Raw genomic sequence first — 15,981 nt, 5'->3', positions numbered from 1 at the left:
TGTAACTTGCACTGGAGAGTAGATCTTGTTGAGGAGACTGGTGAATAAAGATGTAAGTGGTGATGATATCATTGTATTAAAATGATTTATAAATTGCATGGGGAATTTATGAAAATCCAAACTTGCTAACTATGAATTTATCTGTGTATGTCTAGAGACTGCTGCGCTTGACAGAAAAAAAAAAAAAAAAAACCTTCCCCATTCAAATCAAATTTGTTTTCTTCTTTGTGGATTAAACATTTATGAGTTACATCTATTGCATCCTGAATCAGATTTTCATTTGCTAGTACAAATGCTTTTTTGGCCAAGTGCTCCATCTGATTGATGCAAGTTCTTCTTTCCTCCTCATACAACTCTCCATGCTTATTATTTTCACCCACTCTTTGTTGGCATCCAGAAAGTCTGGATCTTCTTAAAAAAAAAAAACACGAGGGCACTGAGGACGAGAACAGTTTCAGTTTCAAAAAGCTGATGAAATTTACTAAACTATGACCTAAAATAGAATGACCATGTGGATTTCAATCAAGCAATTCGGTCTTTCTTTGTGATTAAATATTCACTTTTTCCCAGATGCAGTTCAGCTCTGAGACTGCAATTTTGATAGAATTACTTTTATTTGTAATTTATCCAGCAAATGCAGGGGAAATGGATATTCTGTTCTTTTTCTTCTTTACATGATGGCTCACTAAAAAGACTATGTCTCAGAACTTGGTTGATTGGGCCCATATCTTCGAGTAGCGCAAGACAAAACCAAGTGTGAACACAGGAAGGAAGTAATTGTAAGCGAAGTGACAGAGACTGACAACCCCATACATAAAGATGGCTTTGTTTCCTTATTTGGCCAATGATTGAGGCCTGTTTAGAGGGGAAGTGATGTCTCATTCAAGCAACAGGATGACAGAGTTTCTGAGACAGAGATTATGAACAATTTAAAAATAAAACATATAATGGCCAAAAGAAGGGGGTTTGGATTTAGGCAAGTCTGACCTCAAGTGTAGCTTTTTCACTCAAATGCTTTGGGACACTAAGAGTATTTAAATTTTTCAAACGCCTTACCTGAAAAGGCGAGGGTGAGCTGATGATGATGGTGATGATAGTCCCTAGCTACCTTTTCTTAGGGTTATTAGGATGATTAAATAAAATAGTGCACATATTAGTATAGTGGCTGCTACACATAGGAATAATACATGTCAGTTAGAATAATACAAATTAAATATTAAATAAAAACACACAACTACACTTGTTTTTTCCATTTGATTGTTATCACAAAGGTGCACATTTAAACTGAAGGTTTAATGTGATGACATTTCAGCTGGAAGATGAAATAACAAAACCAAATCCATTCACTTGTAGGCATAATGGTAAGCTATTACAGATCTAACTGAGAATAAAGCCCAAGGCAGCAAAACAGTAATATAACCAAGATCCTTGGGGGCATGTGGGGGCAAAAATAAAATAAAAAAGTGAGGAGAGAGCGAGTGAGAGAGAGAGAGAGCGTGAGAGAGAGGCTTAGTTATCAGAACTAGGGCACCTAGTTTCTGTCGCAAATAGCAGGAGTATCAGATCTGGATCTTGATGCTAGCACCAAAATGATGTAGTTAGAATTGCTTATTTACTAAATATCCCCAGCTGTGAGTGATTGAGGAGAATGAATTCCAGTGTCAGAAAATAGAAAGATCAGACAAAAATAAAAGTACAAAATCAATATGCACTGCTCAGAAATCCCAAACTTCTTTTCTCACCTTTCTCCTTCAAAAGTCTTGGAAAACATTTTCAATTACATATATATCTAATAAGCATTGACTGGATGATCAAAGTGGCTGGAACCTAGAAATATATGATACATGCTAACTGATTAATAAATACACAAATAAATTAATATTAATAATATGGTACTGTTTAAGTGTTGGAGATGTGTTGATGAATAAGACATTATCTCTGTACTTAAGAAGCTCACAATTCAGTGGCTGCAGCAGACATTTTAATGCAAATTAACATGAGATAACTGCTTAATATCATTCATTTGGGGGCTGAATTTTAGAACTTTCAGTGTGTTCATATATATTTCCTCATTTGATCTTAAAAATAGCTATGTGCAAAATATATTTTAGTTTTAAGTTATATCTGAAAAAAAAAAAAACAGACCAATGAAATGATATCATTAACCTAAGGTCTTGTAGCTAATTAACGTAAGAAGTATCAGAAATAACTGTCATCCTCTTCATCCTCTTCCTCTAATCCTAATACTCAGTAAGGACACTGCACTGACATCTCTTTATCTCTTAGCAATAATGCTCAAATGCATCCCCAGCCTCAATAAGACTTTCTGAGTACAAAGGCTGAGAATTCCAGGCTTAGTTGCAGAAGAGGCAACGTAATAGAAATGCCTGATGTCCAGATGGGAAAGAGTAAAGTTATAGTTTGGTTATTGGTTTCCCGAGAACTTCCATATCTTTTAAGGACTCGCACCACTGAAGCTATCACCATATTTAGGATTTCCAAAATTACAGTGACATAGAACAAGTAAGACTTTTATGCGGTTATGAAGAATCTTGTTAAAGAAACACATCTGGAGAAAGATAAATGAAGATAAAGGATTAACATACTCCCACATGCATAAACCTTGAAGTTATAATACATACAGATTCAAGGTTTATGATAAGTAGAGCCTAGAATAAAGTATTCCCAAGCTGATGTTCATTTTTTAGGATAAAATGGGGTATTCCAAAGACCCTTGCTTAGTGATGAGGCTTACTCTCAAAGACAGAGCCAAATGAATGGATAGCAGTAACCAATAGAATGTAATTAATTGGTTGAGACTGGTTGTGGTATTTGATGGGTGTGCTCTGCTGAACAAAGGCTTTAGCAATAAGAGTGTCAGGGTGAAGATATTTGTTACAGCTTAGTGGCTAATTTCCCAAAGGTTCTACATTAGGAGGTCAGTTTAAGTTAACACGGAACCCACCCAGCCCACTAGAACGGCCAATCCTGGGACATCCAGCCCCCTAAGCAGAGATCCTAGGCACTGCTCTGCAGTATATTAAAGCCCCAGTCATGTAGACTGAGGTGCAGGACAGAACTTCTCTACCAGTGGGCAATTAGAGTTCAATTTTAGATCCAAGGGGGAGACCAAATCCTGTAATCACTGACAAATGTAGGATTTATAGGGGAAGAATGTTGTTCTGGGGCATATGCACACCTAATGTTTTACCATAGACAACAATGGTCTGAGACAGGAAGACTAATGCCAAATCTTACTCTAATATACTACAAGGATTATTTTGAACTGCTCACAGACTGGGTAAGGGAGAGTCCTAATAGATAAAGACCTTCATTTCTGGCCACATTATTGGACTTTGGCAAACTCAGACCAGTTGCAGAGGTGGCAATCAAATAGCCTGGAGAAGATGTGTACTGTACACAGGAATATGAATGCACTGCTCTCCTAGGAAGTAATAAACATAGATATGGGGTCACTCAAGTATTGAATATAGATAAAAAGATAACATCTCATATATTATCATAATTCATGATATTCACTGAAGATATTTTCTGCCTCTGTAACGTAGGCAAATAAGAACATAGTCTAGAGAATTATAATCTTGGCTGCCCTCACAATCAACACTTACCTGCAGTAGCAGATTAATCTTTTGGAGATGAAAAATTAAAAAGAAAACCTTGATTCAAATTTCATGCTCCCAGTGCTATCTGAGTATGACTGTCTTTGATTCAACAATTTATCAAATTCTATTTTGGGGAGAAAAATTCTATCTTCCATTCTGCATACCCCTTCTAGAGATACCACAAATTCTTCCACACCAAATTATTTTGCATCTGTAGCATCAAAGAACTGGAAAGTAACCTCATGGTCCACCATATTTAAAACCACTTATGCTGAAGATGTGAAAAAACAAGGAACTCTAAGGGAGAAGATGTCTGCAAAATACAAATTCAGAGTGCTCTAAAGTCCAAGGAAAGAGAAACAGGTAAGTCCCTAAGGTCATGACAAGCTGTCACATGCTGACCTCTCAATGATCTCAGAGTTCCTGTCTGCTTTCCTCCATCAATGACAGAGACAAATACAGATATTGGCCAAGGCCAGGTTTCTGGGATAATAGAACTTCTGGCATGCCTAGAAAAATTTGACTTCTTTTGCATCTGTATGACATACTCCACACAATCCTGATGTTGACTTCTCTTTTCCAAAGGGCTGATGTACTTATTAGGGCTGAAGCCTTCTTCCAGTTGCATGATGTACTTCTTCACTATTATAAGTCAACTCAGGGACCAGTGGCCTAAAGGAAAGAAGAGTGAGAATCAAGACTGTGGTCTTTTTCTATAGCAGGACAAATAAATTGCTACATAGTAATTCCCACATAGTTCAGATGATCCCACTTGATTCAGGCTTCAGAGGTTGAGTTGGAAATTATTTATTTTGATGCATTTTTTGGTCTTAGTTTTCTTTAAGTATACATCTGACTTTGTAACTAGACTGTTGCTGTGGCTGTGTTGAATAGATGACAGACTGTCACTGATAAATGCCTTCCTTCCAAGATTGTCCCTGATCCTCTCTGATTTTCTCATATACTTATACTCCAATCCCATTCCCTCCCTTGATTCTACTGTCCCTCAGTGAATGTTTGTGTCTTCATCCCAGTTTATCATTTGGAGGTAACACATGCAAACTAAACCCTGTGAAAGGGCCATATTGATACAATGAAAATCCCACATCACTTGGCACAGACATTGAGCTTATTTGAAAATATGCAATTACTAGACTATTAACACACCATGGTCCTCTCCTATGGAGAAATTTTAACATGAGGTTATAGAAAGAGGTTTACAAAATAACATATGTGAGATCATTTATATATACATCTTATCTGTTATCCCTCCCCAAGAGGAAAACACAAATAAGCAAGCAATCAAGAGAAAGGCTTAGAAACACTTTCCTCCTAAAACTGAAAAAGGAATTTAATGAAAGAAAATAGTCTATATTTTCTTCTGGGAGACCAATCTCATATACTACACAAAAAAATCCCAATGTGTTGAACAGATCTTGCTCAATCACAGTCCCTGAGAGGTGGTGAGTCTCCCTGACCTTGGCCTCGAATATCCCTGCTGTGCACCCCACACCTGGTGAAACAGGTACTCAATCTGCTTTCTCATTTCAACTAGGGAATTAATCTCAATTGTCCACTAGCTCTTGTAAGGCCCAGCTCCCCTTTTCAGCTCTTTGCCCTGCTCTGCTGATTTCTTTGAAACTGAAGTTGATGGCTTAATTCTAATATTTATACTTGTGAGTCTTTTTGCAAAGAAAAACAATTCAACTTCTAAGTTCCTCCACAAGAGATTGTAATGCTTGCTATCTTCCTTTTTTCTTCTTGCTCGCATTTTTCTTGTTTGTGAAGGGAATGCATATCTTTTACTCAAGACATTCAACTGTTTTACGTTCTTGTATTGCTATAAAGAAACACCTGAAGGTGAGTAATTTACAAAGAAAAGAAATTTGATTGGCTTATAGTTTTGCAGGCTTTACAGGAAGCATGGTGTTGGCATCTGCTGTGCTTTTGATGAGACCTCAGGAAGCTTACAATCATTGTGGAAGGCAAAGGGGAGCAGGTATCTCACATGGTGAGAGTGGGAACAAGAGAGATGGGAAGGTGTCACATACTTGGAAACAACCGAATCTTGTGAGAGTTCACTCACCATCACTAGGACAGCACCAACCCATGAGGGATCCTCTCTCATGACCAATACACCTCCCACCAGGCCCCACCTCCAACACTGGGGATTATATCTCAACATGAGATTCAGAAGGGACATCTGAACTATGCCCCCAACCCAACATTTCTAGAATGTACTCTCCTCTATCTGGCAACATGGAAGAAAGGAAGGAGGAGTTGAGTACTCAGTTGTTCAGAAGGCAGGTCTTGAGGCTACATATTACTTTTTCAGCTGAGGTGCAGGACAAAAAATAATCTTCGCAAAGAAAGAAGAAATGGTTCTTTTGCCTGTGTCACCTTTCCAATTACTGAAACTTCAGTAACTCTACTTGTGTCCAAATCAGTACTTTTAATCTGACAGACCATGCTTGTATCTGTTCCTCTCGGGGAAGACAGAAAGTGAAGGTTTGATAAAAGAGAAGAGTCTCTATTCTCTCCTTAGAGACCTGTCCCATGTGCTGACAACATCCCAGGGATTAGGCCACAAAAGACACCAAATACCCTTCACAAAATAAAGAAAATAATTGTATTTCCCAAACTTCATAGTTATAATCGGTTGAATATAATGTCTGTGTTTGGAGTTTTGTGTTGACATGCTCTTTTCATGTTTAAAGGAATTTTTCTCTACTTCTCTGACTTCCATCTAAGTTGTTATTATTGCTAGGCTGGCCATCAGCTTATTGTTGCCCTGATAAAGATAATGCACTTTTTTTTCTCTTTTCCTTCCAGCTAATTTTATAATTATTCTTATTATCTTTCATTATAGCAGTGTGATTGTGATGGGTCAAGGTGAGGTTTGCCTGAGTATTTCTACAAGATATTTTTACTAAGCTTCTTAAACTTGTGGATTGATATATTTTTTTTTATCACTTTTTGAACATTTCTGGACAGTATATCTTCACATTGTGTTTCTGACCCCTGTTCAACACAAACATGAGAACAATCAAATATGTCACTTATGTCTCATGTATACTGTTTCGGTCTTTTAATTTTTTTTGCTTTTGTGTTTCAATTTGGATATTTTTTATTTATCTTTCTTTATCTTTTCATCCAATTAATACTTAATTTTAGGTATTGTAGTTTGGTGTCTACAATATTAATTTGAATTTTCTTTTAAGATATAATTTTTCTGTTATCATTTTGTTTTTAATAACTGTCTTAAAATCTTTCTCTGTGATAGAAAGATAGACAGAGAAAGATAGAAAATCTTTCTCTGCGCAGAAGTGGAGGTGCTTGCTTTATGGAAACCCAATCTTAAGACCATATTCAAAATCAGCACATGCCTTCAAGAAAAACAGCAGAAGGACTTAGCTCATCTCAAAAGTGTTCATTCTGCTCTGGAATTTTCATTCCCATTGCTCTGCTTCCACAAATTTAGAATAATGGTAAAAATATGAACTTTATAATTTGTCTCTATTTCTGTATATCTACATTTGTTGCAGTATTAGTAATGACCTGCCACAATTAGCCCATCTACTCAGAAGTGAAGGTAGAAAAGTATAGATCTGAATTCCAACTTACTCACTTACCAGCACTGAGTGAGGTTCTGGACAAAGTACTTCGGAGCATCAGTCTTTTCATAAACAAAATGAAGTTGATATTTTATTAGATGTGTGACCTTCATCAAGACAGTACAAAGTAATGTTTTATATTTCCAAACCTACACATTTTTCTCTTTCTCGCACAAGATTTTTGACCTTTTGTTATTAATTCAACAGTGACCTGCTTTTAGGTTCATTTTCTTTTATAGCAAATTCTATTTGTGTCACTTGCTTTGTTGCCATGAAAGATTGTGAGCTTCTGGGCATGATATTCATAGCGCGTAAAATATGAAATCACAGTGAGAAGCAATGTTGTGGAGCGTGAGCATCAAGCCAACGGAGACTTGACTCATGCAAATGGAATGGCAGCTTGTAGATCATCCAAGGGTGAGTCAAGGTCAATGAAAGCTAAAGAAAGGTACCATGTGTCATTCTCCAAAAACAAAGCCCCAGTTTCATTATGTAGATTGAGTGTATTAGGGCATTTTAATGGGAAGGGGCTAAGTCTGTAAGGAAGAGAAATAAGTAGAATTGTAAAGTATAGAGAGTGTGAGGCAAACAAGAAAGGTGGTAAGCACCAAATGAACAGAAAGCACAGACCAGAGACTGTAAAAGTAACATACGAAGGAGCAAAATAACATTTTCAAAAGAGGCAAAAACAGTCATGACAGATGGCGCACACTCTATCAAAAGACCAACAGTGAAAGAGAAAATTTGGCAGAAGAAGGAGAGAGAAGGAAAAATACACAGTGGGCAAAGAAGGAGAAATACAGCAGTGTTGTAAGAAGTAAAGAAGGGAAGGAGAAACCAAGGAAGGGAAGAGGAACAGGGAGAGGCCGAAAAATAACCTACCCAAAGCTCTAGGAGGAGAAAAAGGAGAAGAAACAGAGAGAAAAAGTTCTTCTGTGAGCTAAGATTGACAGAAAGAGAGAATGCAAACCAAACAGAGAGGTGCAAAGAATGGAGATACCATAGGAGGTAAAGGGAGTTAGAGTGATCAGAAAGAGAAAACAGCAACTGTAAAAATATAATTAAACTGATATTTAGTTCAAGGAAACACTTGCAGTGTGCTAGATGCCCTGCAGGCTGGGCTCACATAATTCACACACAGGCACACAAAAACATGTCATGTATGTAGTATTTTCTATATTTTATAAAGATTGAAAATATTATCCAAGACCATGTAGGTGGTTAAGCTGCAAATCCATCCTGGGTTTGTATGTCTCTAAAGATTATGTTCTTTTCACTCTGCCAAGCTCTGAGATTGGAGAATGCAGAGAGAGAGAGAGAAAAAAAAGATAGCTGTTAAAAAAAAGACAAAAGATGGAGACAGAGAGAACCCAGATGAAGGGTTGTACACCTAAGACTCACTTGCCAAGACTGTAAGCCACCCTCCTCTAAAAAAAAATTAAAACTTTTCACGTTGATTTACCCAGTGTGGAAACGTCTACAGAGGAAAGCACGTTCTTTCAGTATTAAGTCACTCTGATTTAAGGATGTGGACACCTAACTTACTCAAGCAAGTTTGAGATATGGTCTTTGCTTTCCAGCTGTATCTCAATGTCAGATTGAATCAGGAGGCTGCTCAGCAGGCTGCCCTGGCTTTCTGGGCTGCCTCATAGAGAAGGCCAAGCTGTTTGCCCCAGGGCCAAAATTAGGAAAAAAACAAAAACAAAAAAGAAGAGAATAATTCCAAGACAACATTGGAGAAAGTGCAGGTTAAGCACATGTCAGAAAAATACACCAAGGATATCAGGACCAGGATGTGATCCAAGCGATTCTGAAGAAGTGTTGCACACAGAATGGCAGTGATAGAATGAGATCCCAGATGGTGGAAGAGGGATAGGGACCATGAGAGTGGGAACCAATATCATTCTTCTTTGTCCTACTATTGTTAAACTAATTCCAGTCATCCCTGTGGTTTTGCAGTTATATCCTGGTAATTGTTTTGTCTTTAATCAAATCCTCCTCTGCTTTATAGCTCTCACTTTTCCTGTGTTCATTCTCTCAAGGGAGGCCAGAGCATCTCAGTCCGTGGCTCATGAGACATTTGATTTCTACTTGCTAGCTTGACTGTGAAGACATTTTACAATATGCTTTTTATATTTTTATAATATATTTTATAAATTTTTTATAATAATATATATAATCATTTATGAATATGTAGTTATATTTAATTATTTATATATCACTTATAAATCTGTTTTATAAATAAGATTTTTTATGAATAATGTATTTTTAATATGTTATGAATAAGTATTTTATATATTTATATATAAATAATGAATATATAATAAATATATAGTAAATATATAAATATTAAATATACCTGTATACGTATAAATATATAAAAGGCATATTGTAAAATGTCTTCACAGTCAAGTTAGCAATGAGAAATCAAATGTGTATATATACACATATATAATGCGTATTGTATAATGTATGTATATCTCCTTATCTCCTATATAATCCCTTCACACATTTTAAGCTCTAATTATGTTTTCTAATTATGAATATGTGTTTTGATCGCTGACTTCAAAGATGACAAGGATTTCATGCAGCATGGAATTGTCTGGAATTGGACTTCAGAAATGAACTTGGATGAGTGTTAGAATCACTGAAGTTTGGATGCTGGTAGAGATTTCAGGCAGTACATTGTTATCTGCCTAATATGCTGTCACTATTTCTTTAGGAGCAGGAAACCTCAATCACACCCTAGGCCTCTTCTGTGGATGCATAGGCACAGCTCGGCAAAGGCTTCAGTTGCATCCAGACATGGCTTACGGCTCCTGATCTCATGGCCTGAGCTACAGCATGAAAACTGCTTAAAGTACACACCAAGGACTCCTTATAATCAGGTTTCACTTTCTTACCTGCATGACACTCACTATTAGAGATTAGAAGGAATACCAGGCAACTTTCTAGACATATCTATGTTTCTCCTTATCTGTGCATCCTTAGAAAAGTCACTTAGATTCTGTAAGATTCAGTCATTAAATCCAGGGGGAAATATTTTACCTAAAATTTTTTAACAAAATATACTGAACACCGAAGAGAAATTTTGGGATAATTTATCTGCATAAAACGTAGTCCTAGATTGAGAGGCAGGAGAACCCTAAATTAACGTTGACAATTAACATTGTCACTAACTTGTTGGAATTCCACCGGATAGGTTGTAGTTATAACCTTCCTTTACAACTCATTTACCCTCAGCTGGACTCCATCACCTGCAAACTGGTGGCCAGGGACCTAAGTGCATCCGTGTTTTATTTAGTCGTGTAAATTGTGTGTGTGTGTGTGTGAAAGTTTGTTTGTGTTAGCATTCAAACATCAAATATTGCCAGAGTAAACTATTTAGAGCACATTGATAGAAGTTATTTTTAAAAGCTGTCCTGAGAAGTGAGAGGATCTGCCTGCCTTCACAGAAAATCTTAGCATGGATGTGAGTAACTGTTGTTTTCTTTTGATCTGGTTTGTGTTTCCTAACTTGCCATACCCCTTGTCTGTAATTTTCACTCATTCATGATATCTGCTTAAGCCCCAAGGCTTCAGTATTTGTGGCTGCTGAGATAATTTCTAGGTTCCTTTTCAGCTTGAAAATTTTGTGATTCTGAGCATAAGACACAACCCCTATCTTTAAGAAATGTATTTTCAGTCAATCAAAACAATTATTTGGAGTACTAAGAATCCAGAGTATTGAACTAAGAACCTCAGTTGGCATTTATGTGATTACCTACCAAATTATATTTTCTTTTCTCCTGTGTATTTTTAAATAAAGAATACCTGCATCAACTCCCCTTGACATTATTTCTATTATTCATGTTAATATGACAGGTATGTAAAACTGCCACTGCAAGATCATTACAAGGGATTTCTTTATCACAGCTGAAGTTAAAATGTCCAATAATTGCTAATGCTAACAAAAGTAGCCACTATTACTTGGCTTTTAAAATATAATTACATGACAGAAATTCTCTGCTTCATTTTCCTTACAAAGCCTATGTAATCACCATCTAACAAAATTAGAGATGGATGAGCCATCAATAAAGAATGCAAACTTACCCATTCAGGAAGTAGGAATGTCCAAGCTTAACTTTTTTGCAAACTTTTTAACGGACCCACGAGAAATTAAGGAAATTCTAAGTTGAATTCCTATAGTGTTTAAAACTTTATAAAAGGAATGAAGCACGTGGTCTAAACTCAAAGTGAAAAGATGACTTGTGGGTATTGCAGAGCCCTGCTAAAGCTCCTATCTGGTGAATTTCTCATTCTGGAAATTAACCTTTCATGCCTACAGCCTTGGAATCTACAGCCTTGTATCTAACATCCACACGGAGTGGTCAAAGAAAGCCAGAGTCACTTATTTCTCCCTCAATTTGCCAGGCAAATTCTCAAAGTAGTTGAACCCAACACTCTTTCTTGTCTACCCCTGTATGTTCACAACTTAATGAAGCTGAAGAAAACTAGACAAGCTTTCAACTCATTGCCATCAAGGAATCCTTTTGTTCTCCTTGTTACTAGTTCAGCATTTTCCTGGTGCTTATTCTCACTCGTAGGGAGTTATTTAATACCTTGACCTCTCTTGCCATCCCCAAAGCTCCTTCTACCATCTTTACTCTCAGCAGATAGCCTTCCTCTCCTGAGAAAATAGAAACAATAAGAAGAGAAGCTCCACGAAATCTCACCACTTCATTTTACATTTTAGCCTCTGGGACCCTCATGCTACCTTCCCTACTATGGCTCAGGAAGGACCTCTGAGCTCCTGTCTGGAGCTTCTGTTGATGCCCGAACCATGTTCCTGCTACCAGGTGAAGGGTGCTGCCCCTCCAACTCTTCTGTCTTTCTTTCTGCATCATGAATTTTCACTTCTGCATGAGGTCATTGACATCAGGACACAAAATCCATTCTGAAATTCAGAATGAGAGTGATTAAAACTGAAAGGACACAAAAATGTGTGCCCACTCTCCTGCCACACCCTATTGCTAAACCTTTGTTCTGCTCTCACAAACATTTTGTAAAGATTTTGTAAGTTCCTGTTTTTCTTTCTGTGGCACGGCAAGGTCACAAGACGCATTTAAGTAAGGTACATTCATGTTGCAAAACCTGTTGTGAAACCTGTCACAATATGATTAACTGCCTTTGTTCTGCTTCTGTAGGACTGCTTTCCCGCCTCGGGGTTTGCGAAAACAAGCCCTGCCCCTGCCTTGCAAGCCCCTGATAAACGTCATCAGAATTTCAAAATTAACTGAAATACTAGAAATGGCAGGAACCAATCATAATTAGCCAAATCGCCTTGTTCAAATATCAGCCAATCATACATTTGATTTGTATAATGACTCTGCCTATTTACTCCAGACTATATAACACTGTCCGGAGCCCAGTTGGGGAGCTGTCCTGCCTGGCTCGTTTCACGAGTGAGTGAGAGCTCCAGGTTCGAACCTGTAATAAAGATCCTTGCTGCTTGGCTTTGACTCTGGACTCTGGTGGTCTTCTTTGGGGAATAAACGGTCTGGGCATAACAAAACAAAAAGAAGGAAAAGGAGAAGAGGTATCATGGAACTCTGTCGCTGAAGCCCACCAAAGGCTTCCCATCTGCATCAGCATCACCAAGACCCCAAATATCCTTTCTTACATTCTTTGCTTTGTCTCCTCCATCTTTTCCTCATTGTACTCCAGCTGCACTGGCCTCTTTTAAGTTTTTCATAAAATTTCCAGGAATGTTTCATTGCAGGAATTTTTTCTTCACTTTCCATTACTCCTCCCTGGAGGAATAGAAATGTACATCTAATGTACATCTAATAGGAATGTGCATCTTCCTCCAGATGTACATGGGTTACTTCCTCACCTCCATCAGTTTGGAACTCAAAAGGCACCTTCTCAGTGGGTCTTTCCCTAACTACCCTAGGGTAATTTAGACACCTCCCTGCAATTTTTCCTACCTCCTTTACTCATCTGCTTTTCTCCATAGCAAATAACCATTCACTGAGACACTGGGCATCAGAAATTACTATTTATTCAGTATCTGTCCTTAGCCACTAACATATGCACCCTGGAAGACAGCTGTTTTATCTAATGTGTTTAATTATATATCCCAGAAAAATAAAAACAGAACATGGCATACAGTCAGTATTCAATACATTTTGGTTAAAACGTGAGTACTGAATAATCATATATTAATCTAACTTCCAAAAAGGATTTAAAATAGTATTGAAAATTGATTCATGTTCATATCTTATCAATGATGAAGAATATAAACTTTGACAAAAGAGAGAAATCCAGTAAATAACTGGGATGGCTTCATTGCTGGATCTGATCTTTAACTTGAGTGCAAAAAAAATCTTGCCATATTTCCTTTAAAACTTGAAGTATTTTAGGTAGAATGCTTCTTCATTGCCAAGCTACAGGCCACTTATAGAAACTTTGAGGCCAACTGGGATCTGTTGGCTAAACTCAGGTGCAAAAGTAACTTGCTTCCCCACCCACCACTTTCCCAATGTCCTGGAAGGATATGTGCATACTGGTTATTCCCACTTACCTCTTCGTCCCCAGTCCTTCCTGTGCTTCCTCTGCCTGTGGAGTCCTCTGTACTGCATCATCTGGGCTTTTTTCCCAGGTGATGTCCAGAATGGGTCTTCAAATAGGCATTTCTAAGTGGGGATTTAAATGAGGATTGGATGGTGGAAGGTGAATACTCAAGATATGTATTTTTTCTACCCCTTCCCAGCTTTGACGTATTTCTGTGACTGATCCAATGTCTACAGAGTCTTTTTGGCACCTCATTTTCAGTGCATCAGCTCCCATCCAGTAACATCACCCCCATCTCTGCCCCCATTGATCTGTTAGGCTTAAGAAAAGGAATGGCTTCCTCTCTGGTTAGCACCTTAGTGTCAACTGCTGATTCCCTTTATCAGGCCCACACCTCTTACAGAGTCCCTTCATTTAAATATTTCCCTAAAAATCCACCCCCACTGCCTCCCTGCATGTGGCTTCTGTTTCCTGGGCTGTCTGTTTCTTGTCTTTCTGTCTGTCTGTCTTCATGTTTTCTTCCTGACCCAACACTTCGTTATGAGTGCAGAGTAAAACACAATGTGAACTCTGCCAGGGCTCACAATTCCACAGATAAGCCATTTATTGATTTGCAGCCTGGAAGGTATCTCTTTATTTAATCAAAACATTTCTTGAGTGTCTGATATACATTAGATAGACAAGGTAAAGTCATCACTATTAATTGTATTATTTCTGAGATGGATGGAAAACAACTGATAGATACCATTCAGCATCAGAAACAGCAGTCATGCAGCAGTACATACCTGGCAGTGGTATAAGCAGTGTATTAAAGGAATGTTGAAGCATTACTTGAGGTCCATCCCACATGCCCACCCAGAAAAATTCTTTCAACTTGGAACTGCCCTGGAATATATAATGGAAGACAGTCTAAGTTCCGACAGTACCCTGGCCAATTCCAACAGCTTGTGTTTTAAGAAACACATAGAACAAAAGAAAAAGCTTGGAAATCTTCTCTAAAGTTGCAAGAGTAAAGCTTAGTTTTTCAATGAACCAAAGAAAGGAAGAAGACCTTGATCTTAATTTTCCCAACTGGGAGGAATGAGCATGGATGCCTCTGCCTCAATCCTGTATTTATTTCAACAGAATTCATCCGTACACCATAAGTTTGATAATATTTGTTAAATCATGCCTCTTGTTAAATTTATGACAAATTCATAAAAGCAAGGGATTATGTGAATTCAGTTGCTTAAGATAATGCTAATGCATGTCTACCATTTTTAACTTGGCTTAGGAAACTAGACCATGGTAGGACAAAGTTAGAACTAGAAGGCTCTCTGACAGGGTTCTATCAGCTCTGTTCACAGACAAAATAAGAAGGTGACACCAAGACCCTGAGATTTTGGATTTGGCCCTGTCATCTCTATGTAGCCTTTTCTCTTTATTACTTTCTGCCACCCACACCCAGTGTCCTCTATTAATTCAAGTTTCTCATGACATCTTACTTTATTCTTTACTTGAATCTACAATGTTTTAATTCCAATTCTATCTAGAACCAACTATAACTTGCCAGCCTAAATCACATTGACCTATAGCACCCTGGATCACTTTGAGTAAAAGTTCATTTGGGGCCCAGAAAATGTCCACAGGCTAACCTTGTTTAGGGTCTTATTTTCTTTGTTAGACCTAAAACTAAAAATTAGTATGGCTGACATTGGAAAAGTAGTAAATTGTTTAGTATAGCAATGTTGGGTATCAGATATGGTCAAGTGGGAATCTGGACTTAGACACACATAAGCTTTTTGAAAATGTAATGCATATTTGTTATATTTGCTTCTCCAGTGATCTGTGTTACTTGTCTCTAAACACTGGAAGGCTGTTACACTAAACTTTCACTCTTTTGGATTCTGGAGTTTTTTATTGAAAATATTGTATCTCATTCCTATCCACAGACCCAGGATAGTCAGAGGGAGAAGGAGACGAGGAGAAGAAAGAGGAGAAGGAAGAAGAGGAAGAGAGGAAATGCCCTTTAATCCCAGCACTAGGATGCATGCTACCACTCAACTTCTGCCTATGCAGAGCATAAATTCTTGGGGCCACTACATTTCTCTTTTTGCTGCTATGAAGTTGAGTTGCAATTACGTCACTTGTTTCCAAATAATTTTGAATAATACAACAATGTGAGATTACTTTTGCTTGCATTTAAAGGA

The sequence above is a fragment of the Piliocolobus tephrosceles genome, chromosome 7, assembly GCF_002776525.5.
Source record: "Piliocolobus tephrosceles isolate RC106 chromosome 7, ASM277652v3, whole genome shotgun sequence".
Lineage (NCBI taxonomy): Eukaryota > Metazoa > Chordata > Mammalia > Primates > Cercopithecidae > Piliocolobus > Piliocolobus tephrosceles.
The sequence above is the reverse complement of the archived record's forward strand: the minus strand, read 5'-3'. Positions refer to the sequence as shown.